Here is a 21,168-nt window from a genome sequence, read left to right on the forward strand (position 1 = left end):
TGTGCAGAGCTGTAGTAACTACAGAGAGATTAAACTGATCAGTCACAGCATGAAGTTATGGGAAAGAGTAGTGGAAGCTAGGTTAAGAAGCAATGTGATGATTAGTGATCAGCAGTATGGTTTCATTCCAGGAAAGAGCACTACAGATGCATTGTTTGCTCTGAGAGTGTTGATGGAGAAGTACAGAGAAGGTCAGAAGGAGTTGCATTGTGTCTTTGTGGATTTAGAGAAAGCATATGACAAGGTGCCAAGAGAGGAGTTGTGGTATTGTATGAGGAAGTCAGGAGTGTCAGAGAAGTATGTAAGAGTGGTACAGGATATGTATGAGGGTAGTGTGACAGCGGTGATGTCTGCAGTGGGAGTGACGGATACGTTTAAGGTGGAGGTGGGATTACATCAAGGATCAGCTCTGAGCCCTTTCTTATTTGTAATGGTGATGGACAGGTTGACAGACGAGATAAGACAGGAGTCCCCGAGGGCTATGATGTTTGCAGATGACATTGTGATTTGTAGTGAGAGTAGGGAACAGGTGGAGGAGGCCCTGGAGAGGTGGAGATATGCTCTAGAGAGAAGAGGAATGAAGGTCAGCAGGACTAAGAATATATGTGTGTGAATGAGAGGGAGGATAGAGGAATGGTGAGGATGCAGGGAGTAGAGGTGGCAAAGGTGGATGAGTTTAAGTACTTGGGATCAACAGTTCAGAGTAATGATGAGTGTGGAAGAGAGGTGAAGAAGAGAGTACAGGCAGGATGGAGTGGGTGGAGAAGAGTGTCAGGAGTGATTGGTGACAGACAAGTACCAGTAAGAGTGAAAGGGAAGGTCTACAAGAGGGTAGTGAGACCAGCTATGTTATATGGGTTGGAGACAGTGGCACTGACAAAAAGGCAGGAGTCAGAGCTTGACATGGCAGAGTTGAAGATGTTAAGATTTGCAGTGGGTGTGATTAGGATGGACAGGATTAGGAATAAGTATATTAGAGGGTCAGCCCAGGTTCGAAGGTTTGGAGACAAAGCCAGAGAGGCAAGATTACATTGGTTTGGACATGTGCTGAGGAGAGATGCAGAGTATATTGGGAAGAAGATGCTAAGGATGAAGCTACCAGGTAACAGGAAAAGAGGAAGGCCTAAGATAAGGTTTATGGATGTGGTGAGAGAAGACATGCAGGTGGTTGGTGTGACAGAGCAAGATGCAGGAAGGACAGGAAGAAATGGAAACAGTTGATCTGCTGTGGCGATCCCTAACAGGAGCAGCCGAAAGAAGAAGAAGAATTTTATTTTCTGACAAATTATTTTGGATTAATGAATTAATGCATTGATGAATCTGATTGGTTGTATTTAAAATGAAGTACTACTTATAAGAGTGTTTTAAAATGTTCCACTGATCTGATGATGCTGTATGTATTATGGTGAAAGCGCTATGTTCTGTGGACTCTGGTAATTAAAGCAGTATTTTTCTACAGTTTTTCCTGGCTTTAGTCTTTTTATTCCACATATTCTTTCATTTTCTGGCACATTCATTTGCTAGACCCAAAATCAGAAAAAAGCCAGCACCAAGGAAGGTTCAAAAGTAGTTTAATAAAACTGAAACTAGACCGGTTTCAGCAGCAAGGCTTTCATCAGTAGTATAGTCAGCAAAAAGCACTTAGTCATCATCTTATATAATGTTCTTTAAGGCATCTATATGACATCACTTCCTGATAAGTCAAAAATGCAAACAAGGCAAAAGTAATTGAAAAATACAATCAAAGCAAAAGTAATTGAAAAATATATAGTTCAGTAAACAAAAAGTTTGCCTAAGTTGCATGCATATCTCCAGATTATAATGAAAAAATCCAAAGAGACACAGTATACTGGTATATCAATGATAATAAACAAACTTAATAAGAAACATATAATAAAGGGTAAATGCCCAAAAATAAACCTGAAACAAAAGTCAGGTTATAAGAATTCTGGTGTTAAATACCAGCCACAGTATCCTAAAATGAGCTGAAATGCAAAAACCTAAGCAATGCAACCTGATAAGAAATACGTACATATACGTAATGCAAGTGATGGTTAATTACATATTATAATTTGTCATTTAATCCAGGAGGGAAAAGCCCCCCAAGTTTAATGATCCACCTTTTTTCTTTGGTATTTAGGATATCATGCCAACCTGTTTTAAAACATCGATTCCCTATGATATGATCAATGATGGTGAATGTAAATTTGGCAGTGGGATGTTTGATAACATGTCTATATAGTGCATTAGTTAATCTTCTGTTTCTAATGTCACCAAGGTGTTCAGAGATCCTGACACGAAACTGTCTAGACGTTTGGCCAATATAAAATGCATGACATGTACATGTGGCAAGATAAATAATCCAATCTGAACTGCAGTTACCAAAAAATTGTATGTTATATATTTGTCCAGTGTTCCTACTAGTGAAAGAAGTAGTTTTGAAAATATAATTACAAAAACTACAATGTCCACATGGATAAATGCCAGAAAGTTTATCTCCAGTAAGTGTTCTTTGAGTTGCAGTGTGATCCATGACCCTGGTTTTTTTATAGTGTGAAAATAAATTCCCTAAAGTTTTGCCTTTCCTATAGGAAAAATAACATCGTTCTCCGAGATAATCTTCCAACAATGATGAGAATTCAATATATTCCAATGAGTATTAATAATATTTACTAAATTGGCACTATTCCTGCCATAAGTGGTAATAAATCTACATACATCTGATTCCTCATTGTGAGTTTTAGTATTGTATTGGAGAAGAGAATCCCTGGATTTAGCATTACTAAATCGGACTGCTGACTCAATAGTGCAGTGGAATAACCTCTGGACAAAAATCTCTTGGTTAGATCAATTTGATGACTCTGAAGATCATTCACTGAGGAACAAATCCTTTTCATCCGCACAAACTGTGATTTCGGTATGTTCCGAATAATATGTTTCGGATGGAAACTATCAGCATGTAGAAGGGTATTATATTGTGAGACTTTTCTGTGTACGGACGTTCTAAGAGTGTTATCCTCCTGTCGAATTAAATTGACATCCAAATAACTGATTGCACTCCTATTATATTCCACAGTGAATTCAATACCCCAGATGTTCCCATTCAAATGTTGAATAAATTCCTGGAGGTATTCCTCACCTCCTTTCCATATAAGCCAACAGTCGTCCAGGTATCTTCTCCATATATCAATCTCAGGTAGATATATGTTATGCAAAGGGTCATATAAAATCATATCTTCCATGTAGCCCATAAAAAGATCAGCATAAATGGGTGCAAAGGATGCACCCGTAGCCATTCTGTAGTTGCCAATAGCAGTTTTGTTGGAAATAAAAAACATTTTTAGTTAGAATGTGTTCAACCATACACAACAATAAGGTATTCATCCCTGGGGGGTATAAATTGGTTTTATTTAGCCAGTATTCCAATGCATTAATACCCGCCCAATGAGGGATGCTGGTATAAAGCGAGGATACATCAAGGGTACACATAAGCCATTCAGGGTCCAATTGAGACTCGGAGACTATCTGCAAAAATTCAGTCGTGTCCTTGATTCTTGCTCTAACACATGTTAACAGTGGTTTCAATTTTTCAGTTAGAAAAACAGACAAGGGTTCCGTGAGTGACCCAATGCCAGATACAATCGGTCTGCCTGGTGGCTGATCAATGGACTTATGAATCTTAGGAAGTAGATAAAGTTGTTGTTTCGCAGGATCCTTAACCGTCAAATGAGTTTTGGTTTTATCAGAGATAATTCCAGATTCTACAGCCTTTTCCAAAAATTCATTAATTTCCAAGGCAAAACATGGAGTAGGATCAATCTCCATCTTCATGTAATGATGATGGTTGGAAAGTTGTCTAAGACCTTCATTCACATAATACTCAGTATCCATCACCACCACCGCACTTTGTCGGCAGAAATAATAACAATATCCGTATTATTTCTGAGTTGTGTGAGTGCTATTTGTTCCTTCCTAGACATGTTATGCTTTATAGTGTCAACAGAACCCAAACTGAAGTGTATATCCTTTATAACCGCCTGCTGGAAAACAGCAACATGTTTATCCATGGGAGGGTTAAATGTAGATTTGTGAAATCTAAAATCAGATGATCTTTGAACATTGTCAGTTTGATCTTGTTGTTGAAAAAATAATTTCAAGTTAATTTTCCTACAAAAATCCATTGTATCAGAAACCAAAATACTTTCATCAGTGAAAAAAACAGGTATAAAGCCAAGGCCTTTATTAAGAAGGGAATATTGATCATCAGTCAAAATATGACTTGAAATGTTTAAAACATTAGTACATGAATGATTTACTTCACTATGGACATGAAGAGCTCTTCTAAGTTTTGACCTCTGTGTTTCCTTCCTGCCCTGTGTTTTTCCCCTAAAGGGACCTCAGTCCTTGACCCTTTTAGCATTTGGAGAATCACCAATATTAGGTGTCTCAGTGTCAGTAGTCGAAGAATCCTCACCAGAGGTAATAAAGCTAGGCCCAGTCTTTTTTAAAATAGACCTTGGTCTTTTTGCGATATAAATGACGCATTCTTGGTACCATGAGCAAACCTCACACCCCTTTGTGAATCAAATTGTTTGCCCCTATCATAATCTTCCTTATCCCGGGCAAATTTATGCAATTTCTTTTTCTTGAGGTTATTTTCCAAAATAGAGATTTCTTTAGATAATTTGCCAAGACAACCCTGAAAACTAGCCTCATGTTCAAACCGTTTCAGGTTGTTACATGTTGTTTCTACTACAGTAATATTACTCTGTATTGTTCTCTCATAGAAAGAGGCCAAAATATTAACTCTAATCATGGCAGCCTCCTGTTGTGCTTGTTGCCAATCTTTCAACAGAGTTTCATCCGGTGTGCCCACTAGTGGTTGGATTTTACATCTCAATCCTCTAGGGGATATATTCTGTATTTGGTAAGCTTTAAACAATTTACTGTGCCAAATGTTTGTTCTAAGCATCTTAATTTGTTTACCTAATTGAAAGAATAAGTTTTCAACCGTCAACTGGATCCATGATTACCAAATCCACCTTTTCTGTATGTTCAGTTCCTATACCAAAAATTTTAAGTGATCCTTGTCGGAGCACAAACCTGATAACAATTTACTGAGATCCATGACAATAAGTTGCAATGAACCGGAGGAAGAAAATATAAAAATAAAATGAACCCTGAAAAGATTCTTTTATTCTTAAGGGTTGAATTGGCAAATCACAAATAAGTCCAAAAAAGAAAATCACAATCAGAGTCACAAAGAAGTTGAAGCCAGAATAAATGGCAAATGTAACCCTATATATAGGGGAATAATTAACCCTAGCACCTAGGCAAAAATGCTATACAGACCAAAAAGTCAAAGGCCTGTAATGTCTATAATGCAGTGTTCTGAGTAATGCACAACCCACAGTTGTTCAGAGGTAGCTAAATCCATATGGAGTATACCAATATGTAATGAATTTAAGCCAGACACACTTATGCACCTTATTTAAATCAGATAACAATATTAAGAAATCAATAATTGTTCAATATAGTCCTCAGATGAAATTGTTATCAAAGGTATAAATATACAGATGATTATTGTCAGCACTGTATACCCAGCAAATATTCTAAAAGAAGACCTGAGTGCAACACTGGGCGAACAAAACAAAAGCCCTCCAAATATGTGACCAATATTGACTCAAATGTGAAGCAAAACAAGAACCAGTAGGAACATAGGAATGAACAGATATAAGCAATAATATTGTATCCTGAGATAACTATCAGACCAGCTGACAAAGGTTCAGGGATAGTTATTTTGGATACTGACCATTATATATGTAAGATGAATAACATGCTGTTAGATAAATTTTATGTCAATGAATGTATGACATCCATTAATAACATGTGTATTTATGTGCAAGATGTTCTAACTGATATTTATAAAAGCGGCTTGATTGACAAGGACCTGTATGAATATCTTTACATTCCAGCACCCATCATTCCTATTATACAGGGTCTTCCTAAAATTCACAAGAGTTATATAGATCCACCCATGAGACCCATAGTCTCAGGAAGAGGTTGGGTGACTGAGCATATCTCTGTCTTTATTGAAAAACATCTGAGATGTATTTTAAACAAAAATCCCTATGTATTGAAAGACTCTAAACAGTTTTTGTTAGACTTATATGACAATGTGAAAAATTATACAGATATGGATACATTGATTTTAGTTACGCTTGATGTACAGTCACTTTTTACTATAATCCCAAATGAACTAGGCCTGGCATATATTACATGTTATCTTAGAAAGCATAGTGAGTATTCTGAAATATTCATTGATCTTATAACACACTTCCTTGAGTTAATTTTAGAAAATAATGCTTTCATGTTTAATGGCAAAATATATAGACAATGTGAGGGCGTAGCTATGGGCACACCATGTGCCAATAGCTACGCCAACATGTTTTTGGCCTATTGGGAAGAATCAATACTATTTGAGAATCCCTTATTTAAATCAAATGTCTATTTTTATAGGCGCTTTGTGGATGATTTATTTATTTTATGGAAAGGAACATCTAGTGATTTAGAGAAATTTATTACAACTATTAATCATCTGACTGAGTGCCTCAAATTCACTACTCAATATAATATGACTAGAATGGAATTCTTAGATCTTTTTACTGAGAAGATGCCTTGTGGAGCCCTGAACACTGGAATTTTCAGAAAAAGTTGTCATAGGAACATGCTACTGTTTAGAACTAGCATGCACCCGACGTACGTTTTTACAAATATTATGAAAGGGCAAGCATTGAGGATGGCTAGAATGAATTCTAACGACATAGGCCTAGAGAGAGATATTAATGACTTGAAGGATCAGTTATTGGTAAGGGGCTATAAATCAAAAGAGATAGAAGAACATCTACATATTACACCTGACATACGCTCTACAAAAGGGGCTCCATATTTTGGACCTCCCGTCCCAGTAGTTATGAATTCGAATATCAATTCTAATAAAGTTAAATTCTCAACATATTTCACAAGAGATAATAATGAAGTTAGACTAATCATCAACAAGTATTGGGATATTTTAACAAGTGATGATGCGATTAAGGATATAGTAGGTGAGAAACCATTGTTTCTATATAGGAACAAGATGAATCTTAAAAGATTATTATGTTACAACACAGCTAAAAGGGACAATGAGACTATATACACCACCAACCCCTGTGGAAATTGCAACTTTTGCTCACTAATAAATACCAGTTCTAGCTTCATACACCCAGACCTTGATAAAGAATTTATTATTAATGCTAAAGCTGATTGTATGACCAACAATGTGGTATATTTAGCTGTATGCTCAATTTGTTCATCCTTCTACGTTGGTAAAACTAATAGATGCCTACGAGACAGGATAAGAGAGCACTGCTATAACATCAGGAAACAAAATATTAACAATGCTTTAGCTAAGCATGTTTTAGAAGCTGGTGAATGCCACACATTTACATTCAGGGTCTTGGAAGTGATAATACCAAATGTAAGAGGGGGTAACGTGAGATGTTATACGGAGAGCAAAGAGAGTGGCTGGATTATTCTATTAAGAGCAGACAAGGGGCATGGTCTGAATGAGAGAGCCTCGATAAAGCCACATCTAAGACAACGCAGACACATTAAATAATATTAAATAATAGTATCCATTACATCCTACTTCCATCAATTATTTATAGTTCTTATCTCACACTCATCTCTGCTTTTATATACATATATATTAAATCTACTCTTAACACTGGACCCAGTCATGATACATGGTAACAAATATTGCTACAGGCCATATTTTGTTTTGCTGTACATTTTGAAGTATTTTTTAAGTGTTTTTTATCATATACAAACAAGTTTTTTACTACACACATACATATTATGATCATTTTTTATTTATTTTTTATTATTTATTATTTTTTACACAAATATATTTAAACATACTTTGCCATTACATACCATTTATTCATCGACATACCACATATATACATTTTTCACATTAATATCATATATTTTACATCATACTACATTCATTCTCACCATAAGTCAGCATTCATACTTTTTATATTTGCTATATCTCTCACACATATTTGTCTGTTTACAATATACTATTTATTATATTACCATCTCATCCCTACACACTCATACTTTATATTACATTCTATCATACATTTCACATTTCATATACTACATATAGTTAATAATATTTACACATTTATGTATTCATTGATTCATTCATTTATTCATTCACATACTTATGCAGATAAGCTTTTTCCCCAAGAGTTTTTAGATTTCATATGATATTCACATATACAGTATTCCTTTACACAGAAAGCCCATATACAAGGACTCTATAGTTGTACATTTATTTGGGCACTTTATTGCATATGTTTTTAATATACTGCTTTTATTGTCTATTTAAACTGGTCACCATGGTAGTATGTATTCTGTGATCTTTTTGTTATATGTTGTTTATTTCAAAGAAATTGTTTTGCAACAGCGTATGCAGCTGTATATTTTGAAACCGTTTTTATGTCCCTTTAAACGCAGACTATATGTCTACACTATTTAATCAATTCACATCATTATTCAATTTAATTAATTTGCTCTTTTGAATTGTTTTTAATATATAAAGGGTTGAAATCACCTGTTTTATGTAAGATCTGATGAAGCTCATTGTGAGTGAATGCGCTAATCTTTGTTCTGTGTTCTGCCTTTCTATATGTATTAAACGGATTTGGATTATCGTTTGCGAACTATCATTTTTATCTGGATACTGCTCTGCCAGCCATTTAGCATTTGTACAATTTTTGACTTACTCTGCTTGAAGCATTTACAACAGTGTGCAAGTTTCGTGACAGGCTTGGGTTCCATACTGGTTTTCAAAACTGTCATGCTTGAGCACCTTTAAACTCACTTCGCACACAAGTACTGCTTTGTTTACTGTTATACTAAAATTTTCTGGTACCAGTGTGCTAATCCTTCTTGGTTTGTTAAGTTTTTTAGTATATTTCTACCTGAGATTGATATATGGAGAAGATACCTGGACGACTGTTGGCTTATATGGAAAGGAGGTGAGGAATACCTCCAGGAATTTATTCAACATTTGAATGGGAACATCTGGGGTATTGAATTCACTGTGGAATATAATAGGAGTGCAATCAGTTATTTGGATGTCAATTTAATTCGACAGGAGGATAACACTCTTAGAACGTCCGTACACAGAAAATTCTCACAATATAATACCCTTCTACATGCTGATAGTTTCCATCCGAAACATATTATTCGGAACATACCGAAATCACAGTTTGTGCGGATGAAAAGGATTTGTTCCTCAGTGGATGATCTTCAGAGTCATCAAATTGATCTAACCAAGAGATTTTTGTCCAGAGGTTATTCCACTCGTACTATTGAGTCAGCAGTCCGGTTTAGTAATGCTAAATCCAGGGATTCTCTTCTCCAATACAATACTAAAACTCACAATGAGGAATCAGATGTATGTAGATTTATTACCACTTATGGCAGGAATAGTGCCAATTTAGTAAATATTATTAATACTCATTGGAATATATTGAATTCTCATCCATTGTTGGAAGATTATCTCGGAGAACGATGTTATTTTTCCTATAGGAAAGGCAAAACTTTAGGGAATTTATTTTCACACTATAAAAAAACCAGGGTCATGGATCACACTCCAACTCAAAGAACACTTACTGGAGATAAACTTTCTGGCATTTATCCATGTGGACATTGTAGTTTTTGTAATTATATTTTCAAAACTACTTCTTTCACTAGTAGGAACACTGGACAAATATATAACATACAATTTTTTGGTAACTGCAGTTCAGATTGGATTATTTATCTTGCCACATGTACATGTCATGCATTTTATATTGGCCAAACGTCTAGACAGTTTCGTGTCAGGATCTCTGAACACCTTGGTGACATTAGAAACAGAAGATTAACTAATGCACTATATAGACATGTTATCAAACATCCCACTGCCAAATTTACATTCACCATCATTGATCATATCATAGGGAATCGATGTTTTAAAACAGGTTGGCATGATATCCTAAATACCAAAGAAAAAAGGTGGATCATTAAACTTGGGGGGCTTTTCCCTCCTGGATTAAATGACAAATTATAATATGTAATTAACCATCACTTGCATTACGTATATGTACGTATTTCTTATCAGGTTGCATTGCTTAGGTTTTTGCATTTCAGCTCATTTTAGGATACTGTGGCTGGTATTTAACACCAGAATTCTTATAACCTGACTTTTGTTTCGGGTTTATTTTTGGGCATTTACCCTTTATTATATGTTTCTTATTAAGTTTGTTTATTATCATTGATATACCAGTATACTGTGTCTCTTTGGATTTTTTCATTATAATCTGGAGATATGCATGCAACTCAGGCAAACTTTTTTGTTTACTGAACTATGTATTTTTCAATTACTTTTGCTTTGATTGTATTTTTCAATTACTTTTGCCTTGTTTGCATTTTTGACTTATCAGGAAGTGATGTCATATAGATGCCTTAAAGAACATTATATAAGATGATGACTAAGTGCTTTTTGCTGACTATACTACTGATGAAAGCCTTGCTGCTGAAACCGGTCTAGTTTCAGTTTTATTAAACTACTTTTGAACCTTCCTTGGTGCTGGCTTTTTTCTGATTTTGGGTCTAACAAGTGCTCTTGCCGTGCACCAGCCTAACTTGCTAGCTCCTATACACTACATTCATTTGCTGTCTGATTTTCATCTACTTCTGCTTTGATTTCCATTCCCACCTGATACTGAAATGGTTCTGCTAAATTAAGCAGATATGTCATCTTACGCTTCTTCTCATCAGGTTTTAAAACTTTCGCTATGTTTGGATCTGCTGAGGCCAGCAAATACGTATTCAGTCCCACAATTAATACAGAGATTGGAGATTGTAAAGTGGTGGCTGGGGAAAGTGTAGTTAGACAGCATAGGATGATGGTTTGTAGGATGACACTGGTGATCAAGAAGAGGAGGAGGAGTGTGAGGGCAGCACCAAGGATCAAATGGTGGATATTGAAAAAGGGTAATTGTGAGCTGGAGTTCAGGGAAGAGATAAGACAGGCACTGGGTGGCAGTGAAGAGTTACTGAATAGCTGAGTAACTGCAGCAGAGCTAGTAAGGGAGATGGCTAGAAAGGTGCTTGGTGTGACACCTGGAAAGAGGAAGGAGGACAAGGGGACCTGGTGCTGGAATGAGGAAGTACAGGAGAGTATACGGAGAAACAGGTTGGTGAAGAAGAAGTGGGATTGTCAGAGAGATGAAGAAAGTAGACAAGACTATAAGGAGATGAGGTGCATGGCAAAGAGAGAGGTGGTGAAGGCTAAGGATAAGGCGTATGACTAGTTGTATGAAAGGCTGGACACTAAGGAGGGAGAAAAGGACCTGTACCGATTGGCTAGACAGAGGGACGGAACAGAGCTAGGAGAGATGTGCAGCAGGTAAGGGTGATAAAGGATAATGAGGGAAACATACTCACAAGTGAGGAGCGTTTGTTGAGCAGATGGAGAACTTTGAGGGGCTGATGAATGAAAAGAATGAGAGGGAGAGAAGGTTGGATGATGTGGGGATAGTGAATCAGGAAGTTCAGTGGATTAGCAAGCAGGAAGTAAGGACAGCTATGAAGAGGATGAAGAATGGAAAGGCTGTTGGTCCAGATGACATACCTGTGGAAGCATGGAGGTGTTTAGGTGAAATGGCAGTGGAGTTTTTAACTAGATTGTTTAATGAAATCTTGGAAAGTGAGAGGATGCCTGAGGAATGGAGAAAAAGTGCTTTGGTACCGATTTTTAAGAATAAGGGTGATGTGCAGAGCTGTAGTAACTACAGAGGGATTAAACTGATCAGTCACAGCATGAAGTTATGGGAAAGAGTAGTGGAAGCTAGGTTAAGAAGGGAGGTGATGATTAGTGATCAGCAGTATTGTTTCATGCCAGGAAAGAGCACTACATATGTGATGTTTGCTCTGAGAGTGTTGATGGAGAAGTACAGAGAAGGTCAGAAGGAGTTGTATTGTGTCTTTGTGGACTTAGAGAAAGCACATGATAGTGTGCCTAGACAGGAGTTGTGGTATTGTATGAGGAAGTCGGGAGTGTCAGAAAAATATGTAAGAGTGGTACAGGATATGTATGGGGTAGTGTGACAGCGGTGAGGTCTGCAGTGGGATTGACAGATGGGTTTAAGGTGGAGGTGAGATTACATCAAGGATCAGCTCTGAGCCCTTTCTTATTTGCAATGGTGATGGACAGGTTGACAGATGAGATCAGACAGGAGTCCCCATGGACTATGATGTTTGCAGATGACATTGTGATCTGTAGTGAGAGTAGGGAACAGGTGGAGGAGACCCTGGGAAGGTGGAGATATGCTCTAGAGAGAAGAGGAATAAAGGTCAGCAGGACTAAGACAGAATATATGCGTGTGAATGAGAGGGAGGATAGAGTAATGGTTAGGATGCATGGAGTAGAGGTGGTGAAGGTGGATGAGTTTAAATACTTAGTATCAACAGTTTACAGTAATGGTGAGTGTGGAAGAGAGATGAAGAAGAGAGTACAGGCAGGATGGAGTGGATGTAGAAGAGTGTCAGGAGTGATTTTGGACAGAAGAGTACCAGTAAGAATGAAAGGGAAGGTCTACAAGAGGGTAGTGAGACCAGCTATGTTATATGGGTTGGAGACAGTGGCATTGACAAAAAGGCAGGAGTCAGAGCTGGACGTGACAGAGTTAAAGATGTTAAGATTTGCACTAGGTGTGAAGAGGGTGGACAGGATTAGGAATAAGTATATTAGAGGGTTAGCCCAGGTTGGAAGGTTTGGAGACAAAGCCAGAGAGGCAAAATTACATTGGTTTGGACATGTGCTGAGGAGGGATGCAGAGTATATTGGGAAAAAGATGCTAAGGATGACGCTGCCAGGTAACAGGAAAAGAGGAAGCCTAAGATAAGGTTTATGGATGTGGTGAGAAAGGACATGCAGGTGGTTGGTGTGACAGAGCAAGATACAGAGGACAGGAAGAAATAGAAACAGATGATCCACTGTGGCGACCCCTAACGGGAGCAGCTGAAAGAAAAAGACGACATGTAATCAACTTCAAGGAGGCCCATGCTTCCTTCAGTGTGAGGTATATATAATCTTGATATATAGTGATTTCTATAAGTGTGAAGTGTTTTTCTTATCTTCTTGTCCAATTGATCCAATACTTTTTGGACCCAGTAATCCACCCCAAAACTGGATGTTAGAACAGGAGGAGGAGCCAGTTGATTTATAGCTTGGACTGTATTCCTAGATACCAAGGCAGTTTTCAATACTAATTTTAGTCTTCTGAAGTACTGTTTGCTAAGTTTTATTCTCATTTATTCATGTTTAATTACAGATCCTTCATCTGTTCCAAATATTTGTACATTCCCTTCTGCTGAAGATCCTTTATATCACATTCCAGTCCCAGACTATTTTCTTAGTGCTGCAGTTTCCTATTTTAAATGCTGCTTTTGCACATCTGAAAAAGTTTTAACCATTTGTAGTTGATTGTTTAAATCCTCATCTGATGAACTATACAGTTTTTAATCATCCGCAAAAAGTAAACAAAAAGTGTTTAAACAGGATTTGTTTTGGGGAGCTGAACTGTAACCATAGCCTAATCTGTTAAACAGTTTAATGGGTTAAAGGCACAACAAAATAGCAGAGGTGACCAAAAAATCACCCTGGATTATCCACTTTTAATTATTATCCCTGCAATAATAATTTGTCCTTTGTTATGGCTCAACTGCAAATTGGTGGGCCACTGTTTCATGATCACTGTAATATAATAATGTTCTCCAGGAAGGACTGACAAAGATGAACAACTGGTGTCAGAGCCATGGACTAAAACTAAATGCCAAGAAATGCATAATAGTATCCTTTGGGAAGTCATTCATACCTGGTTCATAGGTTGGTACTAGGCTATTGGCCCTTGGGCCTATACAAGCCTAGCCATACAAATTCCTCGGCTATTTCTTCCCACAGTATTTACTTCCTTGGACCCCTGTCTAGGGATCACTGACGTGATCTCCTGGGTGAATTTCCTATCTCCCATACAATCATCAAGGTTCCGTTTGAAGAGGGCCAAAGAGGCGCTCTGCTTGACATGTATGGGCAGTCTATTCCAGAGTCTGGGGAGTCTCTGGGTCAGAAACCTATCCCTCCAGCATGTTTTGTTCATTGTGATAACAAGGTTAAGATCCCTGGAGCGTGTGTCTCTGAGGGATTGGGATTTCTTTAAGTGTAGCATGTCCAATAGCTCTGGGTTTGACATGGCCTTGTATGTTAAGCAGAGATTGCCTCTGAGTAGACGATATGCGACAGAGTATAAGTGGAGTTTTTTTTTAGATGGTCAGCATAGGGCATCTGCTTTAGGCCTGTAATTCATTTAGTGAGGTATTTCTGCGGCCTTTCCAGTTGTTGCAGATGTCTTGAGAGGTACATACCAAACGGGGTGTTGTATTCTATAATAGGTTTAGTGAGGGATGAGTACTATGGCACAATGACTTCCTTTTTTCTGAATGACAAGCCCTTAGTGATGAGGTGTGCCACATAGAAGGATTTTCTGACTGTTGTAGCGATGTGGTTATTGAAGGTGAGACCACTGTCCACCTGTGTCTCTAAGTCTCTTATCACACTTTCAGTGTTTAGTGCACTGCCACCTATGTGGTAATTCACAGGTACAAGTTTTTTCCCAGAGGGGATAACTATATATTTCTTGGCATTGAGCTTGAGCCCATGGCTCTGGCACCAAGCATCTGTTTCTGTAAGGCCCTTTTGTAGAATATCCATATAATTTGGGGATTCAATAATGGCTCCCAGTTTGCAGTCATCTGCAAACTTTGTTATACCAGAGTCCTTTAGTGTTGGCCTGTACTTCAGAGAAGCAGATGCCAAACAAGAGCAGTCCCAGGACTGAACCCTGAGGTACTCCACTTGTCACTTGTCTGGAGCTGGATTTGGAGTCAGCTACTTTTACAGTGTGGGTTCTGACAACCCATAGAGTGACATAGGGATTAATGCCTAGCTTAGTAAGTTTATCTATGATTACAGAGTGGGGAGTGGTGTTGAAGGCCTTGGCGAGGTCCAGATAGGCTGTGTGGACCACCTTACCCTTGTCCACGGCTCTGGAGACTGATTCGAAGAAGTCAATTAGGTTAAGGAGACAAGATCAGCTCTTCATGAACCCAAACTGCATGGGGTCCAGTGTTTGAAGGTTGCCAACGTCTTTGTTTATAAGTTCCATGATAACACGTTCCATGTCCTTGCAGATCAGGCTCATCAGACTGATGGGGAGGTAGTTCCCGGGATCCAAGGTGGATCCCCCTTGTGGAGTGGGATAATTGTAGCTGTGTGCCACTCAGTGGGCACAAAGCCTGAGGTGAGGCTATGATTAAACTTGACACTTAGGTGAGGTGCCAGTTCATGTAGTACACAGCCTGGAATGTCGTTTGGTCTCATGGATGCTGTATTCTTAGCTTTGGGGAGTGCATTTTTTACCGGTGTGGCCATTACCAGAATTTGGCAATCTTTCGGTATTGAGATGGGCCATTTAGGGGGTGAGAGGGAGGTGAAGTTTGCACTGAATCAATCTGCCAGGATATTGGCAATATCCTTGGAATCAGTATATTTAATGGCATTCTGTTGTAGCTCAGAGCAGATCTGAGCATTGCCATTTAGATTCTTGACATAGCGATAGAATGCCTTGTGTTTGTCTTTTGAATCTTTGGCAATTTTATTTTCATAACTAGCTTTGGAAGTTTTTATGAGGGATCTCAGGTTCTTACTGAGGCTGGTAAGGGAGTTTTTTGCATCCTGGAATTTTCCTCTTTTCTGCAACAGTTTCTTCCTTTTGTTGTAAAGTTTGTTTATGGCAAGGGATCACCAGATTGGCCTCCTTTTTTTGGAGGAGAGCATCTTGGTTCTATTGGGGATGGCATGATTCATGCACGAGTGGATGTGCTCGTACAGTGCCTTAGTGTAGGATTCAGCAGTCGAACTTTCAGTTCCTATCTGCATGGGTGTCATGAAGTTTGTCAATTCTGACTTGAGTAGCATGAATTTGGCCTTGGAGAAGTTTTTTTATGGAGGTTTCCTTACTGGGGGTTGAGGTGGGATGTGGATGTCAAGGGTGATTAGCTTATGATCAGACCTGACCAATGAAAGGGTGACTATAGGTGTGGAGCATCGATTTCCCATGTTGGTAATGACCAGGTCTAGGATATTGGAGCCCCTGGTGGGACTAAGGATTAGTTGATCTAGGGCATTGGAATTTATGAATATCAAGAACCATTGGGCAGAGGTGTTGGTACTTGAGTTTTCCCAGTTAATGGCAGGGTAGTTGAAATCATCCAGTATTAGGGTGTCTGGTTGTATCTTAATATTTTCCAGTATGTTTAGAAAGGTGTAGTGAAAATCTTGGGGCAGGGTGGGGGATCTGTAGCAAGCTACAGTTTGGATTGCAGTTTTACCTAGTGTTAATTGCACCTGGAGAATTTCAGATGCATTGTGTTGGGCAACTAGCCTAGTGTTGTGAATATCCTTGGTGAATATGGACACTCCTCCACCTTTAGTGTTTCGGTCCTGGTTTGGTGGCCGAAAAGTGTGGTAAGAGTTGTAGCCTGGTATTGCAGGGGTGCTCTCTGGAGCCTTGAACCAGGTCTCAGTTACTGCACAGATATCAATGTTCTCCATTTTAGGACTACCTTGAGAGAGTGCATTTTGAGGTTTAGACTTCTAGCATTGAGTAGCATTACCTTCAGATTTTGCATGCTTGTACCTGTTACGATGGTGATTTTGTCCTCTGAACTCTGCCTAAAAAAGGCACTATAGGGGTGGCAAGAGACTTTACCAGTAACCTAAATCCCAGGGGTGACAGGTGCAGACCATCTCTGGAAAAGCATCGTGGTCTGTCAATCATGTCATCCCAGGCAGACAGATACTGGATCTCCTTTGAATGACACCAGAAGCTTAGCCAATTGTTGAAGTTAATCATATTGTCCTTATACTGTGGTATCATTCTGAGTGAAGGCAGGATGCTACTCAAGGCTAGGGTCATACCTGCCTAGGCCACATGATCCGAGAGCTCTTCCATGTCTCTTTTCATGTAGTCCAGGGAGGTAGGTCATAAGTCATTCACTCCAACATGGACAATGACAGAGTCATATTTGTACTTGTTGTGGAGTGACTTGAGTGCATGCCTTATGTGGCAGATCCTGGCACCGGACAGGCAGCTGACTGTAATTTTCCTCCTTGTTCAGCCTGGTGAGTGGGACATCAGTGTGCCTGACTATAGAGTCAACTAAAGTGTTGGGCATGTTGTCTTGCCTTAGGGGCTGTTGTTGGGTGGCACACTGGTGTTGTGAGCTATGTGACACTTTTGGTTGTGATTGGTGTTTGTTTGCATTTCAGCTTTGAAGGTCGTTGTTGCTTGGGCAGGTTAATGTTAAGGGCCTCCACATATGTAGGTTTAGTGTTGCTATGTGTGGATGTTGGTGGTGTGGGTTTAGAAGGGCTATGTGTTGCTTGAGGTGTAGTGCGGGTGTTATCCTTCTCCTCTTGACTGTCTAGCACAATCGTGGGTGGAGGAGAGCTTTGCTCCCATTTTGGCTATGTAAGTGCATCTCTCACAGGTTGTAGTGTTGGGTGGTAGGAGGAGAGAGTTGTCTGTGTACATGAGGCAATTGCTGTATTGCCCCAATATGCCCAGATTCACCAGGTGGACAGAAGAAACCACCGGAAGCTGACCCTTGGACATGCCTGGTTTGGTGCTTTTTTTTGTAAAGTACAAGAGCTGTTTTCCCTTACCTTAGCAAAGTACTTTGCAATTATAGGCTGTTTAGTGCCTACAATTAATGTCACCTTATTAACAAGGAGAGTTGAGTGCTTGTATCAGTTTAAGGCTTCCTAGTGCTTTCCAGCAGGTTTTAAAGCAAGTGCTAGTCACAGGGATGCTTAAAGGTAAGATGAAAAAAATGGTTTATCCTAAACACTGCAGTGTGAACTAGAGGAGTTAGATGTGAAAGTAGGTAACTTAAGTTTTACCTGTCTAAAAAGTTAAGATTTAGTTTATTTTTAAAACAGCAAGATAGACTGAAAGGTAACTTATAATGGTAACAATCAAACTGACCACTCACCCCTTACAGTTGACCAAGTAGTCAGGGATTTAGGAACACACATAGATAGTAATCTAGCCTTTGACCATCATGTGTCTACAGTGGTGAGGAAATCATTCTATGTTGCGCAACATATAAACAAAGGTATAGAATCTAAGTCCAAGGAAGTCATTGTTCCACTGTATTCGGCATTCACCACACCTAACATTGAGTGCAATGATCCTTTGGTATGTACCTTACCAAGGCATATCCAACAATTAGAACATCCACAGAAGTTCCTCACTAAAAGAATATAGAGTGTAAGTAAAATGTCCTGTGCAAACTGCCTCAAGGCCCCATCCCTGTGTCATCTCCTACAAGCTTTTGAGCATTGTCAGACCCTACTCTGATAGACTTCCTGCATATCCATAAAACAAACAGCACCAGAATTACCCATTCTAAAGACTTAAACCTTTTCTGTGATATAAATGGGACCTGCTTGTGAGACATGTATGTATCCCAGACACTCCCCTGTCTATGGAACAGGCTCCACCCATCAATGTGAAGTAGACTTCCTCCCTAATCCAATTCAAGTGCAATGTGGCCAATTGGATGGGAAACCTGAAATTCATCCCTGGTTTGGCACCTATGTCTCTAATGGACACAGGTAACCTGTAAATGGTTCATCTTCCAGGCCCATGCTTACACTTATCAATGGTATCAGAACTTGTCAAAGATTTGGAATGCATGCCTATGATTAAAAAAGCCCTTGTGGCCGTTAGCTTAGTACCTATAATTGACCAATGTAGGATGCAGCCTTCCTTTATCGATGAATGCGGGATGCTGTCAAATACCTTTTTGTAATATATCCATACCATATTTATATTCTTCCCCTTTTTACATTTCTCCATTGTGGCTTTATTTAGCAACAACCTTTTGGTCTATTGTCATAAATTATTTTGTTTCTGATTATAAACTCTGCCTGCATCAACTTCACTATATAAATTCTATATTGCCAGAAGGCGAGCTGTTGGTATATAGTTTTAGGGATGGTTTAAAGGATCACTCTTAAGGAGGAATGTCATTTTTCCTGTTATTAACAATGTTGGTGCCTGTTTGTGATATGCATATAAGCAATTCTTACTCAAGGCTAAACCTTTGCATAAACATGTTAATACCTTTAGCCAGAAGTTAGGTACTGCATATCGGTTTGGGGTTTTCCATTTAGGGTCTTTTCTTAATGTTATCTCAATTTCTCTGGCCATTAATCCATCCTATTTTAAATCTTCTACATGAGAATATCCTTACTGTTTCTTTTAATTCTTCTATTCATTCAGAATTCTTATTATATTCAACAGGGCATTCATAACTATTTCTCCGACATGTGTCTGTTTCTTCCTTTCTTTTGTTTTTTCTATACCTTTTGCTTTGTTTCCCAGTTCTTTACAAAACCTTTTTGGGTCATCAATTAATTGCTTATTTTGTACTTTTCTTTTATATTTATCTGTATATAACCACAGAAGAAGGCAGGTGCCCCAACGTTCACCAGTAATCACAAAAAAAGCACCAGAAGTCACTTTTCCTGGATTCTGGTGCTTTTTTTGTGTTTATCTGTATATCTCCTAAGTTTTACTGCTTGTGCTAATATTTTCAGTTTATTATTGGCAATAATGTATGATAGGGTGGCCACAGTGGTGCAGCGGTTAGCGTTGCTGCCTCAGAGCAAGAAGTTCTCCGGTTCCATCCTAGGCTGGGGTGCCTTCTGTGCAGAGTCTGCATGTCCTCCCTGTGGTAGCGTGGGTTTCCTCCGGGTGCTCCGGTTTCCTCCCACATCCCAAAGACATGCTGTAGGTGGATTGGACACTCTAAATTGGCCCTAGGTGTGAGTGTGTGCATGTGTGTGCCTTCTGTGGAAGGTTGGGCGCTGGGCTGGCAACTCGACACCGTAAAACTCCACTGCCAATCATGAGCGGACAGGTGATCCACTGTGGTGACCCCTAACTGGGAAAAGCCGAAAGAAGAGGAAGATTGGCAATAATGTATGATAGATCTTGGTCTGTTTTGATACTGTGCATTGCTTTTACCACTCTTATATTTCTAGGTATTTTTGATCTGTTCCCCTTTCTATATCCTTCTAATAGTGATACTGTATCTTAGTGCATTATATTTTTTCTCTACTGAATATTTCCATTGTGGCATTTTAATTGTTTGCTTCCTTTCCTTTGTCACTCTCTATTTTTGTAAAAGTGAATAAAGAGCAGAGTCCAGCAGACTGTCACAGACTTTTATTAAAATGTAACAGTATAAAATTGTTAGCTCTTTCAGGATAACCCTTCTTCAGACAATACAAAACATAAATGAAGCCATCTTATATATAACATTTAAAACATATGCATCCAATCACATTCAGTATACTACCCACCTCTTTTTTTAAGGCTGGTTTTAAAGGAATAGTGGTATTTAGGACAGGTAAATGGTCTGCTGCTAATTCTATTATCCATTTAAGTTCACTGCATTCAGTAACATTTACAATGTCCCTCCCCTCTTTTATTCATTCTAGTAAGTTGTATAACCATAAAAGAAAAAACATGATCTGAAGTCAATGTATGTTGACATAAGGCATTTCATTCATCCTTTAACCAAATAGATGGCAGATGATGTAATATTCTAGTTTTCAACTTACAGTTATAGTCTTGCTTACATAGATAATGGGGTAGGATTTACTTTGTGCCAGATAAACCACACTTTCAGTTTGATGGTCAGCATATAATCTTAAAACATACCTCTTTTTAGTAACAGGATATACAAAATAATTTCTATTACTGTTCCTACTCTATTGGAAATAGGTCCATACTTCCATCTCATATTGGGTTCATGGCATAGCAAATCTTTTAGATTACTGTTACGCCTAAAACAAAATTTAGGGTCAGTATCTAATATTCCTTTCAAACTGTCATCACTCATTAATATTTTCCAATTTTGTTTATAATATCA

This window comes from Protopterus annectens, chromosome 14.part0 (assembly GCF_019279795.1).
Source record: "Protopterus annectens isolate FY-2018-M chromosome 14.part0, PAN1.0, whole genome shotgun sequence".
Classification (NCBI taxonomy): domain Eukaryota; kingdom Metazoa; phylum Chordata; order Ceratodontiformes; family Protopteridae; genus Protopterus; species Protopterus annectens.